Source organism: Balaenoptera acutorostrata, chromosome 3 (assembly GCF_949987535.1).
Source record: "Balaenoptera acutorostrata chromosome 3, mBalAcu1.1, whole genome shotgun sequence".
NCBI classification, from domain to species: Eukaryota; Metazoa; Chordata; class Mammalia; order Artiodactyla; family Balaenopteridae; genus Balaenoptera; species Balaenoptera acutorostrata.
Genome location: NC_080066.1, coordinates 121020400 through 121040928, shown reverse-complemented (window position 1 = coordinate 121040928; position 20529 = coordinate 121020400). Strand labels below are relative to the sequence as shown.

Genomic DNA, 20529 nt, shown 5'->3' with positions numbered 1-20529 from the left:
GTCTCGATATATACCCACAGATATCCTTACATATTTATACCAAAGAGAATTAACAAGAATGTTCACAGAAGCACTATTTGTAATAGCCCCAAATGGAAACAACATAAATGTCATTCACCAATAAAATAGATAAACTGTGGTGTATTTATCAAATAGAAATTACACACTAACAAAAATGAAAGAACTACCACTACATGCAAAAACATTGGTAAAGTCACAAAATGTAGAACAAAAGAAGCTAGACACAAAAGAGTACATACTACATGATTCTACTTACATAAGCTTCAAGAAACAGGTAAAACTTCCCTGTGGCAACAGAAGTCAGAGTTGGGTGTAATGGTTGGGAGGGGGCACAAGGCAGACCTCTTAGACCTCTAGTAATATTATATTCCTATCTGGGTACTGTTTACATGGGTTTGCTGATTTTGTGAAAATTCATCAAGTTGTACATTTATGATTTTTGCAGTCTCCTCTATGCATGTTATACTTCAATAAAAAGTTTACTTAAAAAATTAACTTGCACTGCTCTTACATTCTGCAGGATTAATGACTGCTGGTTGGACTGTAATTTCTATAATCAATAAGGAAGTGAATAGCATGTTACCATGTTATTATTTCCTAGAGTCAGTTTCTGAACTGAGATCATTATCCCAGCATGTTAAATCATTTGAAAGCATTATAAAAGCCTATTACAATTGAATATCCACTTAACCTGTAAATTTTTCTTTTTATTATTATTATTATTTATTTATTCATTTATGGCTGCGTTGGGTCTTCATTGCTGCGCACGGGCTTTCTCTAGGTGTGGTGAGCAGGGGCTACTCTTCGTTGCAGTGTGTGGGCTCCTCATTGCAGTGGCTTCTCTTGTTGTGGAGCACAGGCTCTAGGTGCGCTGGTTTCAGTAGTTGTGGCACACGGGCTCAGCAGTTGTAGCTCACGGGCTGTAGAGCGCAGGCTCAGTAGTTGTGGTGCATGGGCTTAGTTGCTCCACAGCATGTGGGATTTTCCTGGACCAGGGCTGGAACCTGTGTTCCCTGCACTGGCAGGAGGATTCTTAACCACTGCGTCACCAGGGAAGTCCCAACCTGTTAATTTTTCAAAGAACAAAAGTTTGAAGAGCATAATTTCACAATGTGTTTACAGTTAATTGGCTAATAACATTTAAGCACAGCATCAAAGGGTTAAACTAAGTCATTCTGCCCATTTCTAAGAGGTTCCACTAGGAATATTTCAAGTGAAAACTCTGTTATTGTCAAAAAATCAGGCTACTCCTTATCTTCCTTTAGAAAGCTGTGTTAGGTTATTATGGTAGGCTGACAATGGTTCCCCAAATATATCAGGTTGTAAATCCAGGAACTTGTAAATGTTACCTTATAAGCAAAAAGGTCTTCACAGATGTGATAAAGTTAAGGGTCTTGAGATGGAGAGATCATCCTCAATTAACCAGGTGGGCCTTAAATGTAATTATATGTATACTTATAAGAAGGAGATTTAACTACACATAGAAAAAAAAGTGATATAAAGACAGAGCAGAGAGATTTAAAGATGCTGGTTTTTAAAGATTGGAGTGACGTGGCCAGAAGCCAAGGAATGCTGGCAACCACCAAAAGCTAGAGAGGCAAGGAATGCATTCTCCCCTAGAGCCTCCAGAGGGAATGTCACCCTGCCAACACCTTGATTTCAGCATAGTGATAAAGATTCTGTACTTCTGGCCTTCAGAACTGTAAGAGAGTAAATTTCTGATGTTTCAAGCCACCAAGCTTGTGGTAATTTGTTACAGCAGTTACAGGAAAACAATACAGGTGCTAAATATCAACACTGAAAATTGTATAATATCTCTAAAAATAATACCCTTTTTTCAAACTTGTAAGTTTATTTTCCCAATTGATATTATGGATTGTGGCATTTTATAGAACACAGAAGTATTCACAGAAAGTAGAAAGATAAAACAAATACTAGAACATAATTTATACAGTTCATCACGGGGACCTTAAAAAATACAAGTTTGTGATTTTCTACTCTCAAGTTATCTTTTGTCTGCTAAGGGCTGGACTTTAATATTCACTAGTTCTTAAAACTTCAAGTGGTGTTAAAAATGGAACGTAAGACTTCTAACTCAAAAACTCAAATAAAGAGTATAAAAAGCATTTATTTAATTCATTAAGGATTATTTAAAATACAAATATACAGGGATATATTGAGATTTCAGAGGGTTCTCAAATAAAACCTAAGTGCCTTATGGTAATTCATTAATCCACTTATCCTCAGTGAATGCTTGAGCTAATTTTAGCATATTGTATTCTCAATGAATATGTCCCAATTCACCCAAAAGGTTAATAGTTTATCCAATGCTTTCTTATCAGGTACAAATACACAAAGCAATGTGCTAGTTGCTGATGTTGGGAGGTACAGGAGTGAGCCACAGAAAGCAAAAACTTTTCAGCGCTGATTTCTGCTGTATAGGACCTGCAGCAATAAGATACAGACCTACAGAAAGATAAAATGAACACAGATAGCTATATTACAAGATTGTTTCTCTAAGTGTTATACGAGAATTATAGGTAAAAGGTTAGAGTTCAGAAAAAGGAGAAATTTCCATAGAACTAGGGTGGGAAGAGGGCGAAGGCAATGAACATAGTCCATGGAGAAGGTGGGCCTTGAATTATCTAATGTGCCAATTACCTAATTATCTAATGAACAGTCCAGGTGATAAAGTATCATGTGTCCAAGTTACTGTACAGAGATGACTTTGGCTGGGGTTTACAACTGATTGGAAACAACTCAGTAAAAGTCAGGCTAAGGAGGCTGGACTTGTCTATAAGCCATGAAAACCCACAAGAAGTTCTAAAGCAAAGGAGTGATAAGATGGAGAAATTAATCAAGCAAGGTATAACAGGAAATGGGGCTAGGGAGAGAAGATGGGCAAAAGTGAATCAGGTTCTAGCTCTGCTACTTGCACTAATCTCAGGCAAATTACTTGTCTTCCTGGATCTCAGACTCTATTTCTGTAAATGGAGTTAACTGAAATGACCTCATAAGATTGCTGTGAGGGTCAAAAATAAATAAGGAACATAATAATATTACATAACCTTTAAAACAGGATAAGTAAAAGGTATAAAATACAAAGTATGCACTTACATTCATAATCCAGGCAAGATTTAAGGAAGACCTGAAGAATCAACTGGGATTCTGAATCAAAAAACAGATACCAGAGATATTTCAGTGGTAGACCTGACAGACTCAGCAATTGATATAATGGGGATGGAGATGCAGGGAACAAGGACCAAGAGATTTTAACCTTAGATGACAACAACAATGAGAACATAAAAAGAAGGGTAGGTTTATGGCTCACTAGATCTCTCCTTGACTCAACAAATAATCATCATGTGCAGCTACCATTCTAAGTTCCAGGACTGCTACAGAAATAAAGTAGACAAAGAGCTGCCACACAGAGCTTGTATTCTATGGAGGGACACAGGTAATTAAAGATAAATAAACACATGGTATGTCAGTATATTAATCATGTTTTTTATTATCTGTATTTTATGATATTTTGACAACTCCTTTTATGAGACTCCTGCAATCTGGTACACTATCTCCCAGGCCTAAATCACCCCAGGACCAGGTACCAGACAACTAGGAACCACCCTTATATCTCAGAGCCTGCAGAAATTACTCAAACTAAACTTGTTCAGCTACTTACTCTGCCTTTCCCAATCCTTCCCACAAGAACCACAATAAAGGCCCTGGCCCATGCTTTCCCCTCACTCCTTCTGCATCCTGACCTACCCCTGTGCCTCCCCATCTGGCCCTGCATGGCATGGCATGCCTCCTCCTCTTGCAAACTATAACAAACTATCTTTTCAATGGCAATCATCTTTTATCATCTATTAACCAAAAGAATACCCTATCATGGCAGTTAACTAAGGTTTTACTTCACATAGTCAGATTAATTTTTAGAGTACTAAATGGCTTTTGTCATGTCCTCCAACATACCAGAATGGTATTATACTTGGAAGTAATTCTCTAATATGTTTCACTATATTTTTTCCACTATAGTTATTTTCATAATAATTGATATGTATATGAAAAATTGAACCTTTTACAATTTACAATAATCTTCTTCCCCAAAGTATCTCTTTTCTCTCATCTATACTGCCTATCTAAAAAGAGGATTCATATAATATAATATTTCATATTTTTCAAGCATATAATGTAGTTCAATAAATATTAACATGTTATTAATATTTTATAATCAAAATAAACTTCTACGTGAATTTCCACACTTACACAATTATTTCAAAATGCCATTTAAGACAAACAGTACCATTATTCAAAAACTTCATGTTGGTATAAATATTGGAAACATTGGAAATTTTAAAAAATTTTAAACCTTGAGATTATACACATTAAAGAGGTTTTACATGTTGCTATTTTTGGTTACCTAAACCTAACTAAAATTACTTTCACCAGCATGTTCTGAAGAATCTTACTCATTGCTGCAGATTCCCTAAGGTAAATATAAGTATTAATGTCAAAAGATAGGCAATATATAGATACAAAGTATCATAATCCAAATAAACCAAGATAAATGTCTTCAGAAAAGATCTGTGATAATTTTGACTTGAAAGGTTATTTATTATCAATTGTTTAGAACGACTCATAGTTATTTTTTATAAGATGCACTTGAATCCATAATGAAGAATCCACAATTATTTAAAGCCTCAAGTTGGCAAATCAGTTACCCCATAATGAATGACAAGTGATATCAGTTTTAAATGTGCATCACAAGGATCATGTACCATTTTAGTAGAAATACTGAAAAAAAACCCTGAACAGCATTTTATTACCATGCTAATGCAACACAAGTTTGTGGCAACTATATAGGATCCAGAAAATAATGTCTAAATACCCAAGAAGTACATTTAGAATTTCTATGAACACTAATGTCTTCAAACAATTGTTTACATTACACTAAACCAGCAGTACTCAAAACTTTTCAGTCTCAGGATCCCTTTAAACATTATGGAGGGCCCCAAAGAGTTTTTGTTTATGTGGGTTCAGTCAATCGTTTATTACCATATAATAAATTAAAACTGAGAAAATATTTAAATATGTATTTACTTATTTAGTAAAAATTTTTTTTAAATAATAATAAACTCACCACATATTAATATCAGAGCAACTATACTATCACGTGCTGTAGCCTCTGGAAGAAAAAGGGAGAAATAAAAGTCTGAGTATTATTATGGAAACAGTTTTGACCTTGCAGACTCCCTGAAGAAGAGAACTGCTTTGAGAACTGCTACTCTAAATCTTTCATTTATCAGTAGGAAAAGTTGAATTTGTCTACTAGGTCACAAGAAAATGCAGTTTTCAGAAGGGAGGACTAACAGTAACCAAGCCAGTTCTTAGAGTTTTAAGAAACAGCCCAAGCCCAATGACTAAGATAAGGGCTATAACTTCCAGCTTTACACAGAGTTCAAGTTCAGAGCCTGAGCCAACAACAGCATAGCCTGGATACACTCATAGGCAGGAGTAATGTTTGTGAAATGCAAATGGTCATCAGCAGTTAGTTAACTGTGACAATGCTCTTAGTTTAAAAAATCAACTTAATGATTTCTTTATGACTGTTGGATCCATCAGAGTTAATTACATATCAATATTGCAATTAACTGATAGAAGTGATAAACTGTGCTTCTGTTCATCTTGTGTTGTCTAAAACATCTTCTGTGTGCTAAAATTCCTAAGGACAGATAAGTAAGTCCTTGAGCTGGATCTGGCAAAATAGCTAATGAAGTACATTTGTACAATACAGCGCATGTGTGAGTAGCAAATGTTTATATTTATTTGGCATATATAAACATGCATGTATATTCACAAATTTCCTAGTCTCCTTAATTTACCATATTAATTTCCTTTTTTAAGCAAAAACAAAATATGAACATTGTTCTACAACTCAATGAATTCCAAGACAAAATTACAAAGATTTTAATTTTTTGATGTCTATATAGTAGACATTTTGTTTGTCCACTATTAGTACCTTAAATGATCCTGATTGTTACAATCTGGCTTCAAATTGATTAAAAGCCAACAGAATATACAGTGGAAAAAAGACAATCTCTTCAGCAAGTGGTGGTGGGAAAGTCAGATAGCCACATGTAAATCAATGAAGTTAGAACAAACCCTCATACCATACCAAAAATAAACTCAAAATGGCTTAAAGACTTAAATTAAGACATGACACCATAAAACTCCTAGAAGAGAACATAGGCAAAACGTTCCCTGACACAAATCGTACCAATGTTTTCTTAGGTCAGTCTCCCAAGGCAATAGAAATAAAAGCAAAAACAAACAAATGGGACCTAATTAAACTTACAAGCTTTTGTACAGCGATGGAAACCATAAACAAAATGAAAAGACAACCTATGGACTGGGAGAAAATATTTGCAAATGATGCAACCAACAAGGGCCTAATATCCAAAATATACAAACAGCTCATACAACTCAACCACATAAAAAACCAAACAATCCAATTATAAGCTACCTCCATCTCTTCTCTTCATCGTCAAATTACTCAAAAGGATATCCTTGAGGGGTAGGAAGCAATATCTTAAGAATGAAGAATATGACAAATAACTGCTGAGCACAAAGAAATAATCACTGTGATGCCAAACAAAATGCCCGTGAGCCACCGAGCTGCACGTTGGTCCCTCCTCTTCCTGGGGCTACCTGCTTCTCTGGATGTGAAGGAAGACCAAGGTTCAGAGAAAGCACCCCCAGAAATGATGTGTGCTCAGGGGATGTGATTCAACACACCCAAACTGTATATACCAGTTGACAGCAACCTCAGTTCACTTTCCCTTTACTACCAGGTAGCTAAAGGCCTTAACAAAGATTACAAGCCATATGTTTCCAGGCCTCCAACTCAAAAACCAGCTCGAATTCTAAGAGTACAATTGAGAAAGTACCAGGTTAAAGTAGAGTAGGAAGTCAAGTCAAGGGGAGTACACCCATAATTCTCTAGGCAAGCAGTCCTCTATAGATGAATAATAAACAGAAAGACTTGAATACAGGGCCTGTGCAAAACTATTACAAAATGAACTAAATAAATGTGATATGAGCAAGACAAATGAAAAATATGTTCAAAGTACTTATAATTGAAGAAACACAATTTAAAATTTTATTTATTTATTTATTTATGGCTGTGTTGGGTCTTCATTTCTGTGCGAGGGCTTTCTCCGGTTGTGGCAAGTGGGGGCCACTCTTCATCACGGTGCACGGGCCTCTCACTATCGCGGCCTCTCTTGTTGCGGACCACAGGCTCCAGACGCGCAGGCTCAGTAATTGTGGCTCACGGGCCTAGTTGCTCCGCGGCATGTGGGATCTTCCCAGACCAGGGCTCGAATCCATGTCCCCTGCATTGGCAGGCAGATTCTCAACCACTGCACCACCAGGGAAGCCCCAGAAACACGATTTTAAATAAGGGTTTTTCACTCAGGTGTCCTTTGCTGGTTTTGAGTATAGAGGAAGGAGACCACAAGCCAAGGAGTATAAGAAGCCTCTAGAAAATGGAAAAGGCAGGGAAATGGATTCTTCCCTGGATCCTTCAGAAAGTAACACAACCTCAACAGCACCTTTAATTAGGGCCTATTCCCTAATCTATTTTGAGTTAATTCTGTGTATGGTGTAATACAGGGATCCAGTTCATTCTTCTGCATGTTGATATCCAGTACTCCCAACATTTACTGAAGAGACTATCCTTTCCCCATTGCATATTCTTGCCTCCTTTGTGAAAAATTAACTGACCTTATATACATGGGTTTATTTCTGTACTCGCTGTTCTGTTCCATTGATCTACATGTCTGTTTTTATACCAATACCATACTGTTTTGATTATTAGAGATTTGTAATATAGTTTGAAGTTAGGAAGTGTGATGCCTCCAGCTTTGTTCTTCTTACTCAAGATTGATTTCACTTTTGGGGGACTTTTATGGTTCAATACAAATTTTAGGATTGTTTGTTCTATTTCTATGAAAAATGCCATTGGAATTTTGATAGAGATGACATTGAATGGACATTTCAACAATATTAATTCTTTTAATCCATGACCATGGAATATCTTTCCATTTATTTGTGTCTTCATTCTATTATCAATGTCTTATAGTTTTCAGTGTACAGATCTCACATCCTTGGTTATATTTGTTCCTAAGTATTTTACTGTTTTTGATGCAATTATAAATGAGATTGTTAACTTCTCTTTCTGATAGTTTACTGTTAATGTATAGAAAAGCAACTAATTTTTGTACATTGATGTTTTATCCTGAAAATTTACTGAATTTTTATTAGTCCTAACAATTTTATAGTGGAGTCCTTATGGTTTTCTATATATAATATCATGTCATCTGCAAAAAGAGACTTTTATTTGTTCCTTTTTGATTTGGATTATTTTATTTATTTTTCTTGTCTAATTGTTCTGGCTACAACTTACAGTACTATGCTGAATAAAAGTGACAAAAGTGGCATCTTTGCCTTGTTCTTAATGTTAAGAGTTAGTTTTTAGCCTTTCACCATTAAGTATGATGTTAGCTGTGGGCTAGGTGTCTTGGAAACCCAAACCTCATGGGGGACTCAAAAGTTGAGGTGCTAGATGTACAGTCCAAACTCTGCTCCTCAGAGAGAAGCTGGGAGTTGGAGTTCCCTCTCAATAGTATGACACTGCTGGGGGCAGAGTTTATGGTGAGTGTGTCTCAGCCTTTCCTACCTATTTTGCATTTTCTCATATGCCTGATACGCAGGAGTTGCTTAGCTAGTTTCTCGATTTTTTTCAGAGGGAAGTTCTTAAAATGCAGCTATACACTTGTTGCATCCATGGGAGGAAGAGTGTTAGGAGCCTCCTATGTTGCCATCTTGATAAACTCTCCAAATGTTAGCTATTTCTAGAAGACACTGAAATGGCTCACTCAGTACATGTTCTAACTCCTTCTTCTAATATGCTGAAGCTAAACAGCTGAAAACTATTTCTCAATCCCTTTGTACCAAGGGTTCTAGGTTTTATTCAAGTTCCTATGATCAGATGTTAATCTTGTCTTTGGCATTCACTTTTCTTGGTGTGGCTTGGAACAGCAGTGGCACAGTCTGGGACAGCAGCTGTAACAGCAGCTTCCTAAATTTGCAGACTATTTTCTGCTGGTAGCAGAGGCTCAGGAGCTGATAGTTTTGGTGGTATCTTTCTGATACTATAGCATCCTGCTTGGGGTAAAAGCAACAATCCCTTGCCAGCCAGTGTGAGTTGGGAACCATTCCTGGAAGCTCAACCTAGAATCTGTGAGCCATTTAATACTCTGTGATGAATCTCTTTGTGCTTAAACTGGTTAGAGTGAGTTTTATTCCCCAAAACTGAACACAGACCAAAATACTACTGTTATTTCTTCTGGAGAAAATTTCCATCTGTGAACAAAAAGATCTGTGACCAAGATAGCAATTGAGAGACAGATTTCACTCTGCATGTTTGACTTTAAGTCAGTGAAGCAGGAACTAACTCAAAAACAAAGTATGGCAATTACAAGATATTGAATATAGTTCCCTGTGCTATAGTAGGTCCTCGCTGTCTATCTACTTTATATATAATAGTGTGTATCTGTTAATCCCAAGCTCCTGATTTATCCCTCCCCGCCCCTTTTCCCTTTGGTAACCATAAATTTGTTTTCTATGTCTGTGGGTCTGTTTCTGTTTTGTAAGTAAGTTCATTTGTATCATTTTTTTAGATTCCACATATAAGTGATATTCAATATCTTGTAATAACCTATAATGGAAAACAATCTGAAAATAGTACATATATTTACATAAATATATATTAAACTGAATCACTTTGCTGTACACCAGAAACTAACACAACATTGCTAATCAACTATATTTCGATTAAAAAAAAAAAAAGAATGGCAAGCAATGGTTTGTAATGGGCCTCAGTGGACATTTGGGTTGTTGGAATTTGGATGCAGCATTTAAAAAGATATCCGAATTTCTTGACTATAACTTAGTTTAATAAAATAACATGCCACTGTTTTGCTATATATTTCTTTCTGTAAGCATGTATCAGGACTCTTCCATACAAACACCTTCAAGAAGCAGTAACTACTCACCTGCATGAACCTACAGGCCCTGGGAAGGTCAAGCACTGGATCTGAACTCCAACAGGAAGCATAAAAGAACTCAGAATCTAGGTATCCTGGAACCTCAGTGCTGTTCTCTCTGAATTTAGCTATCATCCTTTCTTTACCTCTGGGCCCTTGAGAAGCTCTATAACTTTACCCTATACCTTTAACCTTACTTCAAGTACTGACTGATGAACAGCTGAGAAGGATGTGTGACACTCTCCATGGCTTTGACTTCTATAGTCCCATGATTATTTTTTAGGTACACAAACAATAGCCGTAAAATAGACCTAGTAAATTTTTGTAGCAGATAGTATGGCAACAAGAAATATTTATTGAGTGCCAAAGGTATAAAGCATTCCAGGTAGTTGAGATACAGATCAAAAAGTAGACCTAGTTCCTGCTCTTAACTCACAGGCACTGACCATTTTGCTTCTGAGTGTTGCTGCTCACTTGTAAAGTCACTGAGCTCAAACTGAAACAACAGCAAAAAGCACAGATGCAGACCTTAATCTGTGTTTCTGTACTTATAAAATAAAACTCACTTAAAATCCCTTATACTATAATAAGTAATTTCTCACCAATAGTGTACTCAGACCTGGAAATGTCTAGAATTTAACCATTTTACACTCCCTGTGTGTGGAAAAACTAACAAATAAATCCTCTATGTACATTTTCTGTATCTTGATAGGGGTTTAGATAACCCTGGCTTTTGCATTGCTCAAAACTTATCTAATGGTACGCTTAAGATTTGAATATCACTGTTACATAAATTTTACCTCAAAAAAAAAAGAACTGAAAATAAATATTAAACTCTAGTTAATTACATGCATGCTAAAATGTCTAGGAGTGAAATGTACTTATGCCTGCAACTTAGTTTGAAATGCATCAAAAAATTAGATGGACAGAAGGCAAGTATAATAAAATGTTAACAATCATAGACTCTAGGTGATAGATTCAATAATTTATCCAAATATTCTTTATATTGAACATTTCCATAATAAAAGTTTAGGGGAAAAAATGGTCTCCTACAGCAGAGCAATCACAATTTCCTAATTGGCCCTAATTCTGGGACCACATTGAGTTGCACAGATAAAGAACCCTATGGAAAGAAAAAATCAATAACAAATATGATAGATCATGGAAGAAACTGGGGTTTATTTTCTAGGCACATGGAAGATGGAGAGAGGTGAAGAGGACCCTAACAAGCTCACTTAACATCACCCTGCTAAAGAAAAACCTGCAAACACTAGCTGAAAACCATGATCACAGGTGGTGTTTTTTTTTAATATCTGCAGGGCATGTTTTTTAAAGTATTTTTATTACACCGAAAACAGAATAATTGTTCTGCTTTCTGTTTCAAGGTAATAAACTGCTACTACTGCCTTCAAGGAAGGGGGGATCACACAGAGTGAAGGGCCCTCTACCGTAGAGCACCTTAGTAGGTTTGGGGGTGGGAGACCAGGAGAGAGAAAAAGGGAGGAGAGGAAGAGGCAGGGAGAGGCGACAGGAAAATTGGAAGGAGATGGAGAGAGGGGGAGAGGGAGAGAAGGAGAAGAAGTTGAAGTTCCAGGGCCAAGAAGGGAAAAAGAGGAGCCAACAGATAAAGAAGGGCTGAAACAAAAGAATTCTGTGAAATTCCATGATGGTGGGTGGCCAAAGGACATTTTGAGACCTGGGAGGCTGATTCATTTGTGCTTGTTTGCATTGCTGCTGTGTAAACTCTGCTGTTATCCTTTCCCCAGATCTTCACTAAAGTCTCTTAAATTCATGAATATTTTATGCAAATTGGCTTTTAGTGGCCATCAGGCAGGGAGCTCAGTTTTGTTTCTGGGTCAATGTAGTGCAGAAGTCTTGAAAAGGGCTTCAGACTCCCACAGGTCTTTGAATGACAGGTGTCCAAGTCCACTTTATGGAGATCTCTGGGGCTCAGAATGAATGGGAAGGGGGGATTGGGGAGTTCAGACATTGACTTATTCAAGGAAAAGCTGGCCTGACAAGAAAAAAATTGTCAAACTCACTTTTTCTCATCCATTTTTAACCCAGAACACCCTCATTACCAGATTTGGAAATTCTAGAAAGTCATTTTCAGCTTCTGGCGATCATTCTTTTTTCATGGGATAATATTGCCACCTGCTGGTATTTGAAAAAAAAATACCTTTATAATATTAAGTTTTAAACTTGAAATTGTTTGGAAACCTTAGAGACTCATTGGCAAATTTTTCCTTTGTGCCAGAATACAAACTTGTATAGATGAAGTTCTTTGGCCTCAAATACTTCATGTTATCTAATGTCAAACTTAACAAAAACACTTTCTTATCTTTCAGGATTCAGGCACCATTTCATCAGTAAAACCTTTCTTGACAGCAGGTTCCCATACTTCTGAGGCAGAAATTGACCACTCCCTCCCTTGGGCCCTAGTCCATCCTGTATATATTTCTTTCTTAGCACATACAATATACTACAGTACTTGGTTTATTACAATACCTGTCTCCTATAACCAGACCATAAACTCCTTAAAATTCAGGGACTGTATCTTTTGTGCATTTATATTCCCAGCTCCTGGAACAGAACCTACATATTGTAGCAGGTATATGGCAAATGAATAAATGAATGACAGTCAAAAAGCATAGGCAAAGCAAATATCACTACATATAAACTTATTAATTCAAAATAATTTTAAATAAATATTTTGGCTCCAGATATACACATTATATACTTCCTTATGTATGTGCTATCTTTTACCTCATGCAAAAAACCCACATTTTACAAAATTCATATATATGAAATCAGTAGAATAAAGAATAAATATGAAGTTACCTCAGCAGGTAATTTTCCCATCAGCATATAATCCATAAATTCTTCACTTTCACAGGGTAATCTAAAACAAGATACTGATGGACTCTCACAGGGTAATCTAAAACAAGATACTGATGGACTCTCTTATCAATTAAGAGGACCAACTGAGAGGAAACATTCAGAGTAAATACATTTTATTTATTTGATAATGAGTCAGCATTGTTGAGGTAGAAAGGAATCTGAAAGTTGCATTATTTGAATTATCCATATTAGTTACATAACCCAGGATCACAAACATGAGTTTGAGATCTATTGAGATCCTCATATGAATTCTGTGGAACTCCAGGGCACCCAAGTCTCCTATGTGAGTTTGAACAAGAACTAAAGAGCTCTCTCCTTCAGAACTCTTTGGAAAGGCACTTCCAGGGAGCATGGCTGCTTACTCAAAGAATGTGCAAAAGAAGTGTGGCGGGTAGAGGACCAATTTTCACAGGGTTCTGTACACAGGCACTCTTAGCAGATAATCTGGACACCTATTTCACTAAGCAAAATCTGATGGAAATTCCTTCATGTTCTTCCCATTTGCCTCAGATCTTCTATTTTCCACTCATCCCTCTTTCCTTCTTGCCTTCCATTCTAAGGTTGATCTCATCCTTTCCCAGTTAAGTTCTGCAACCTTAATTTATAAACCATCTCTTTCTTCCGTCTTCCTCCTCTTTCCCTCCACAAGTTCCTCCCTACATATCAAAACACCATTTTGATGTGTTTGGGGCCTCTTTAACTTCACTGAAAAGATTACAAAGTCTCTTAACTGGTTTTCCTGGGAACAGTGCATGAGGATAGGCCTGTGGGAGTGGACATAAAATACGAGGATCTTTGTATCACATATTAATACCCATCAGAAGACACTCCACCACGGAAGAGGCACTAAATAACCAAGTATACAGAATACTAACCAGCTGACATCATCCAGCTTGTCATTGACCCCCTTAGTGCTGGCATAATGGACATAGTAGCCATGGTGGCATGGACAGACTATGCATGGGCCCAATAGTATGGTCTCCCTCTCACCAAGGTTGATCTAGCTAACTGCTACAACAGATCATCCACTCTGCCAGTAACAGAGACCAAAGCGGAACCCCCAGCATGGCACATTACCTCCAAGAGATCATCAGACAGTGTAAACTGATTACATTGGACCCTTTCCACTCCGGAAGGGGCAGTGATTCACCTTGACCAGAATCAGCACATATTACAGGTATGGATTTGCCTTTCCTGACCACAAGGTAGTAACCAGCACCTACCAATGTTTCTGGTTCACTTTATATCCTGCTTAACTTTGCTACAGACCAAGGGATCTTCTTTATAGAGAAGGAGATGTGAGCACAGACCATTGGGTCCACTGGTCGTACCACATACCGCAACATTCAGAAGCTGCCAGTCTGAGAGAGCAATGGAAGAGCATTCTGAATGCATGGTTGAGGAGATGATACCATGTGAAGATAGGACACCCTCCTCCAGGATGCAGTTATACCCTAAATCAATAACCATTATGGTATGGCATCTGTAATAAGTAACATACATGCAAGCAAGAAACAAAGGGGAGGAAGCAGGAATGGCCTCATCATTCCCAGTGACCCACTTTGAAATTTATATTCCCCTTCCCTGCCATGCTAGGGTCTATGAACCTAGAGGTCTTGTTCTTACCAAGGGACATAGCCCATTAAACTTTAAGTTACAACTGCTACCTGGTCACTTCAAGTACCTTGGGCCAAGAAACCAGAGGGCAAGGAAAGGAGTCACCAATCTGGAAGAAGTAATTGACCTTGGTCATCAGAAAGAGGTAGGACTTCTGTCACACAAATCCAGGAAAGAGTACTTTTTATCACCCAGATGACAAACATGTTAGTCATATAAAGGATATATATGAAAGGTATCTATCTCTTCATACTCCTTTGCCCAATTTTGACAACAAATGGACAAATACAACAGCCATAGCTGGACCATCTCAGGTCCAGAGCTCACAATGCAGAAGATGAACTGCATCACAGGTGAACTTTCCCCTCTTCCAATCCTGCTTTTTTCACTCCCTTACAGGTGTTTTTCCAAAAGGTACTCCCCAGTAAATCATCTGTGTGCACTCTCTGCCCTTTTGACAGGTCCCCATTCATCTTGGCACATTTCCTTACTTTCTGTCATGTTAAAACAACGCAGGCTCACCTTCTATTTTTCCTGCCCTACAAGCAGCCATTTCTAAAGAATTAGAAGTGATATACTGCAAGAGAAATTGGTAAGTCTAAGTAAGTCTTTCAAATTTTTATTTTGAAAATTTTCAAGCTGAAAGGTAGAGAAAAAAGAATACTTCTTTAGAACTTACAGTAAGCATTTTCCAACAATTGGAAACAGCTTCAATAACCACTGAAATTGGACCATGTGTATACTGACAGCTTCATTGCTTACCACTATTTCCTCTCTTTTTTATCTTCCCATATCCTACAGTCACTGTGCAAACCCTTTTGTTGGTTAGTATACTTTCTCAAGACTTCTCTAATCTCTGACTCCTCAAACATCTGCAAATACCTCTCTCCCTGACAGATGACTGATAGCTTAGCCTAGTACAGGATTTATGGGGTGTAATTCTCTCACTAGCCCATTGACATTATACTACCATCTTCTAGTCTCCAAACTTGGATGCAGGAAATTCAATCTCAGTCTGATTTTTTTTCCTTCACAAGTTAATTGTTTTTTCTATCTGGAACCCAGCAAGATTTTACTGTTTTCCCTGGATTTTGAAAATTTTATAGGGATATGCCTATTATCAGTTGTTCTCATCAATGCTAACTGAAACTTGGGTCAGGGTGAGGGAATGGGGTATCCTTCAAGATGCAGACTTAGGTCTTTCTTCTAATATGAGTTCTTGTTATTTTCTCTCTCCGTTTTTTTTTAACCTTGTAGAACTCCTCCTTATACATCTCCTGGATCTGTTAAGTCTCTGTCGTCTTTCGTTATTCCATTTTATTTTTAATTTAGGTTTGGGGGGGTTATTTTTGGCAAAATCACACATGTACATCATTTAAAACTTTATAAGACTTATTATGAAAAACATTAGGCCCCACATATTTTAAATTTCTCACCCTGGGAGGCAACTGCTTCAACTCTTTCTGTTGGTTTTTGGTATTTACTCCCAATCTCTAAATAACATTCTTACAGTCTTACGTTCTTACTGACTTTCAGTTATAGGCATTACTATCTACTGATAATATCTATTACAAAAGATGAGAATTTAGCTCTCTTTCACATATAACCACCATTCTCACCACACACAAACACACACACATGCATGCACGCGCAAACACACACAAACACTTGGGTTCCCTTGTTCTTCCAAAATCTTATAAAGTTATGATAGATCAATATCCATTTTTTTCCTAGTCTCTTTCCTCCATACTGCCCCGCTAGCCAGCCCTTCTAAAGGCCTGTGGTATCAATACCACAGGATCATACTACAGGATCCATATCTATTGCTTAGATTAATATACAATGTTTATGTTGACCTTGTAAATACTATGATAGCTGAATCATGTTTACTATGATTATTTTCCCTAATTAAGAATTATTTTTTTCCATTTTTTATTTTTCTATGCTTTTAACATTAATTTCCCCCCCCCCCCATATTCTCCAGAGCTTGTATAAATCTCTTCTCAATAGACTCAGACCTGTTAGGTATTTTATTAATTTCATCTTCTTGAAGAAGTCTCTCCTTGAGCCTTCTGACCTGTTCGAATCTAGATTGATTCATTTTAGGCCTGTTGTACAGCTGTCATTTGGTGTGTCTCTTCACCAACACTCAGTAAATTCCTTTGCCTCTCTTTTGTGTTGGATCCTGTTTCCTCAATTTTGTTTACACCTTCCTTGATTTACACCATTATTTTGATGATGCATAGGCTCCAATAATGTCCGTAGAAATGGTGTGTGGAAAATGAATTTTTAACCAAATGTCTTTGTTATAATTTATCTCTCTGTATGTATTTGTTCTTAGTTTTTAGATATTTCTTCCTCTTGAGTTTTCCAATCCACTAATTCAGGCAGATCTCCAGAGTGACTCTCCTTAAATTCATCTTCTAAAGTTTTATTTCAGTGATTTTTTTTCTATGTTTATACATATGATGGTTAATTTTATGTGTAAACTTGATTGGCCATGGGGTACTCATATTAAACATTATTTCTGGGGTGTCTATGAGGGTATTTCTGGATGAGATTAGCATTTGAATTGGTGGACTCACTGGATTGCCTTCCCCAGCGTGGATGGGCATCAACCAATCTGTTGAGGGCCTAAATAGAACAAAAGGTGGAGGAAGGAGGAATTTGCTCCTTTTTTCCAGCTTCACTGTTTGAGCTGAGACATCTCATCTCATCTTCTGCCCTTGAAGTGGAATTTACATCACTGGCTCCTCTGGTTCTCAGGCCTTCAAACTCACACTGGATTATACCACTGGCCTTCTTAGGTCTCCAGCTTGCAGATGGCAGATTGTGGGACTTCTCAGCCTCCAGAGGTTCTGTTTCTCTGGAGAACCTTGACTGCTACAGATTTGGGTACTGAGAGTGGGATGCTGCCATAACAAATAACTTAAAAAAGTTGAAGTGACTTTGCAACTGGTTTATTGATAGCAGCTGGAAGCGTTTAGAGGTACATGCTAGAAATATGAGCATTAAGGGTAATTATGGTGAGGGTTCAGAAAGAAAAGAGGAGAACTGGAGAGAAAACCTCAATCTTCTTAGAGAATATTTAAGTAATCCTGAGCAGGATGTTGGTAGAAATATGGACCATAAAGGCCGTTACGATGAGGTCTCAGATGGAAATGAGGAACATGTTATTGGAAACTGGAGAAAAGGTGATCCTTATTATAAAGTGGCAAAGAACTTGACTGAATTGAGTTCATGTTCTGGTGTTCTGTGGAAGGTAGAACTTGCAAGCAATGAAATTGGATATTTAGCTTAGGAGACCTCTGTGCAAAGTATTGAAGGAGTGGCCTGGTTCCTCTGGACTGCTTATGGTAAAATGTGAGAAGAGAGAAATGATTTGAAGATGGAACTGTTAAGCAAAAAAGAACTAGAACTTAAAGATTTGGAAAATTCTCAGCCTATCTATATTGCAAAATAAGAAAGCATTCCTGGAAAAGAATACTAAAGTGCAGTAAAGTGACTGTTTGATAAAGAGATTAATATGGATATAAACCACAGCCCTAAACAACCATCTCAACAGAAGCCAGATGTTATTCTTCAAGACAAGAAAAGAATACCACTCCCCTTCTCCCCCTACTTCCAAGGCACTTCAGATATTATCAGGGCTGCCACTGCCATCACAGGTCCAGGGTAGGGGTAGGCAGAATGGTTTCAAAGGGTGAGGCCACCTCTCTGGTTCAGATAGGCCAGCATGCCCCTGCCCAGTGCCTTAGTAGCAGGACCCTGACAGAGAGCTGCAGCATGGGCAGGGCCACTACACAGAGCCATGGTGTGGGCAGCATACCACCAAGCCATGATGGTGACATCACCACCCCAGTGGGTCTGGAAGGCAAAGCATCAGGCCAAAGAAGATTATTCTCAAGCCTTAAGGTTTAATAGAATTTGCTGTATTAGGTTTTGTACTTACTTGGAAACTGTCACTCCTTTCTTTTTTCCTACTTCCCCCTTTTGGAATGGGAATGTCTATCCTTTACCTGTCCCACCACTGTATTTTGGAAGCACATAACTTGTTTGCTTTCACAGGTTCATAGCTGGAGAAGAATTTTGCCCCTGAATAAATCATACCTCAGTCTCACTCATAATCAGATTTAGATGGTATTTACAGAGAATTCGAACTTCAAACTTTAGAGATGATGATGAAAATGAGTTAAAACTTTTGGGGCTGTTGGAATGGATGGATGTATTTTGCATGTGAGAAGAATATGAGTTTTGGAAGGTCAGAGGCAGGCTGTTATAGACTGTATGTTTGTGTCCCTCCAAAATTCGTATGTTGAAATGCTAAACCCCAATGTGATGGTATTAGGAGGTGAGGCCTTTGGGAGTGAGGATGGAGCCCTAATGAATGGGATTAGTGCCCTTATAAAAGATATCCCAGAGAGCTCTCTTGCCCCTTCTGCCATGTGAGGACACAGCGAGAAGACAGCCTTCTGTGAACCAGGAAGCAAGTTCTCATCAGACAGGTGCCTTGCTCTTGGACTTTCCAGCCTCCAAACTACAAGAAATAAGTTTTTGTTGTTTAAGTTACCCACCCAGCCTATGATATTTTTATTAAAGCAGCCTGAACTAAGACAGTATGGAATCTTACTTCACTCAGTGAGACAATTTACATTTTAATTTGCTCACAGATTTATAAAAATTTCCATAAAGCAAACCATAAGAAATATTTAAAAGTAAATATATTATAGGTCACAGTCACTGATAATTCAATAATATAAGAAATAATTTTTAAATGGTTTGAAATATCTTAATGATTTGAAAATTAATTCCTGATCAATGAGAAAAATCACACTCTAGAAATTAATGAAAAGGTAAATACATAAAAATTTATAGAACACAGAAAAAGCCATAATTAGATAAACATTTATGTCCCTAAATCCTTTCATTATGAAGACAAATGAATAAAAGTCCAGAAACATTATGTTTATCCTAAGTTTGGGGGGTTTTATTGAAAAAAAGCACAAAATGAACTGAAAGAAAATTTGAGGAGTGAATGGATAAAAATAACAGATATAATCTACCTATAATCTATAACAGATACAGGAAAATAGTAGAAGAATTGATAAATAATTCCAAAAGATGTTGTTTTAAAGACTAACAAGATACAAACATACACACACACACACATACACACAACCCTTTATGATCCTGCTTAAAAATGTAAGACAAAACAAATATTAGCAAGACTAGGAATAGAAGAAATGTATGATTTCCTAGAAAATACAAATAAACCAAAGTAAACCAAGTAGAAAACCCAAATTGACTACTTACCAAAGAAGGGATTGGAAAGGTGACTATTATTTTAGATAATAATAAGACAAACAAAAAACCTTTCAGTTTGAGTCTACCTAACTGTTAAGGAACAAATAATTACACTATTATTTAAACTATTCCATACCAAACAAAAAGATAAAATGTGTCTCATTTCATGAAGGCAGCATAACTTTATTACCAAAACTTAATTAAAAGATAAACCCAGAACTATAAACCATTCTAATTATTTCAGTTACTAAGACTATATTTAAAAATTACCCTAAATCTTATTGACCTAAAGCAGCAATATTGTTTTGTTCATGAACCTGCAATTTGGACAGGCCTTGGAGAGGACTGCTCATCTCTGCTCCACTCAGCATCAGCTGGGAGGGCTCAAAGGCTGGGGACTGCAATTATATAAAGCCTCCTTCACTAAGGTATCTGGTGGTTGATGCTGTCAGATGAGAATCTGGTGCTAGAGTACTACACATGGCTTCTATGTGTGGCCTAGGCTTCCTCACACCACAGTGGGTGGCTAGATTCTAAAGGTAAGCATCCTGAGAGAGGCAGGCAGAAGCAGTAC

General features: G+C 37.2%; 1 long non-coding RNA gene across 1 annotated transcript; it reads right to left on the bottom strand.

Annotated features, from left to right (window-relative positions):
* Window positions 1-315: 315 nt before the first annotated feature.
* LOC130707693 (uncharacterized) lies at window positions 316-5209 on the bottom strand. Its single transcript, XR_009007709.1, has 3 exons — window positions 5165-5209; window positions 3139-3189; window positions 316-1085 (listed from the first exon to the last, which is right to left on the bottom strand). It is a non-coding gene; the product is annotated as an uncharacterized LOC130707693 (long non-coding RNA).
* Between the last annotated feature and the right edge of the window lie 15320 nt (window positions 5210-20529).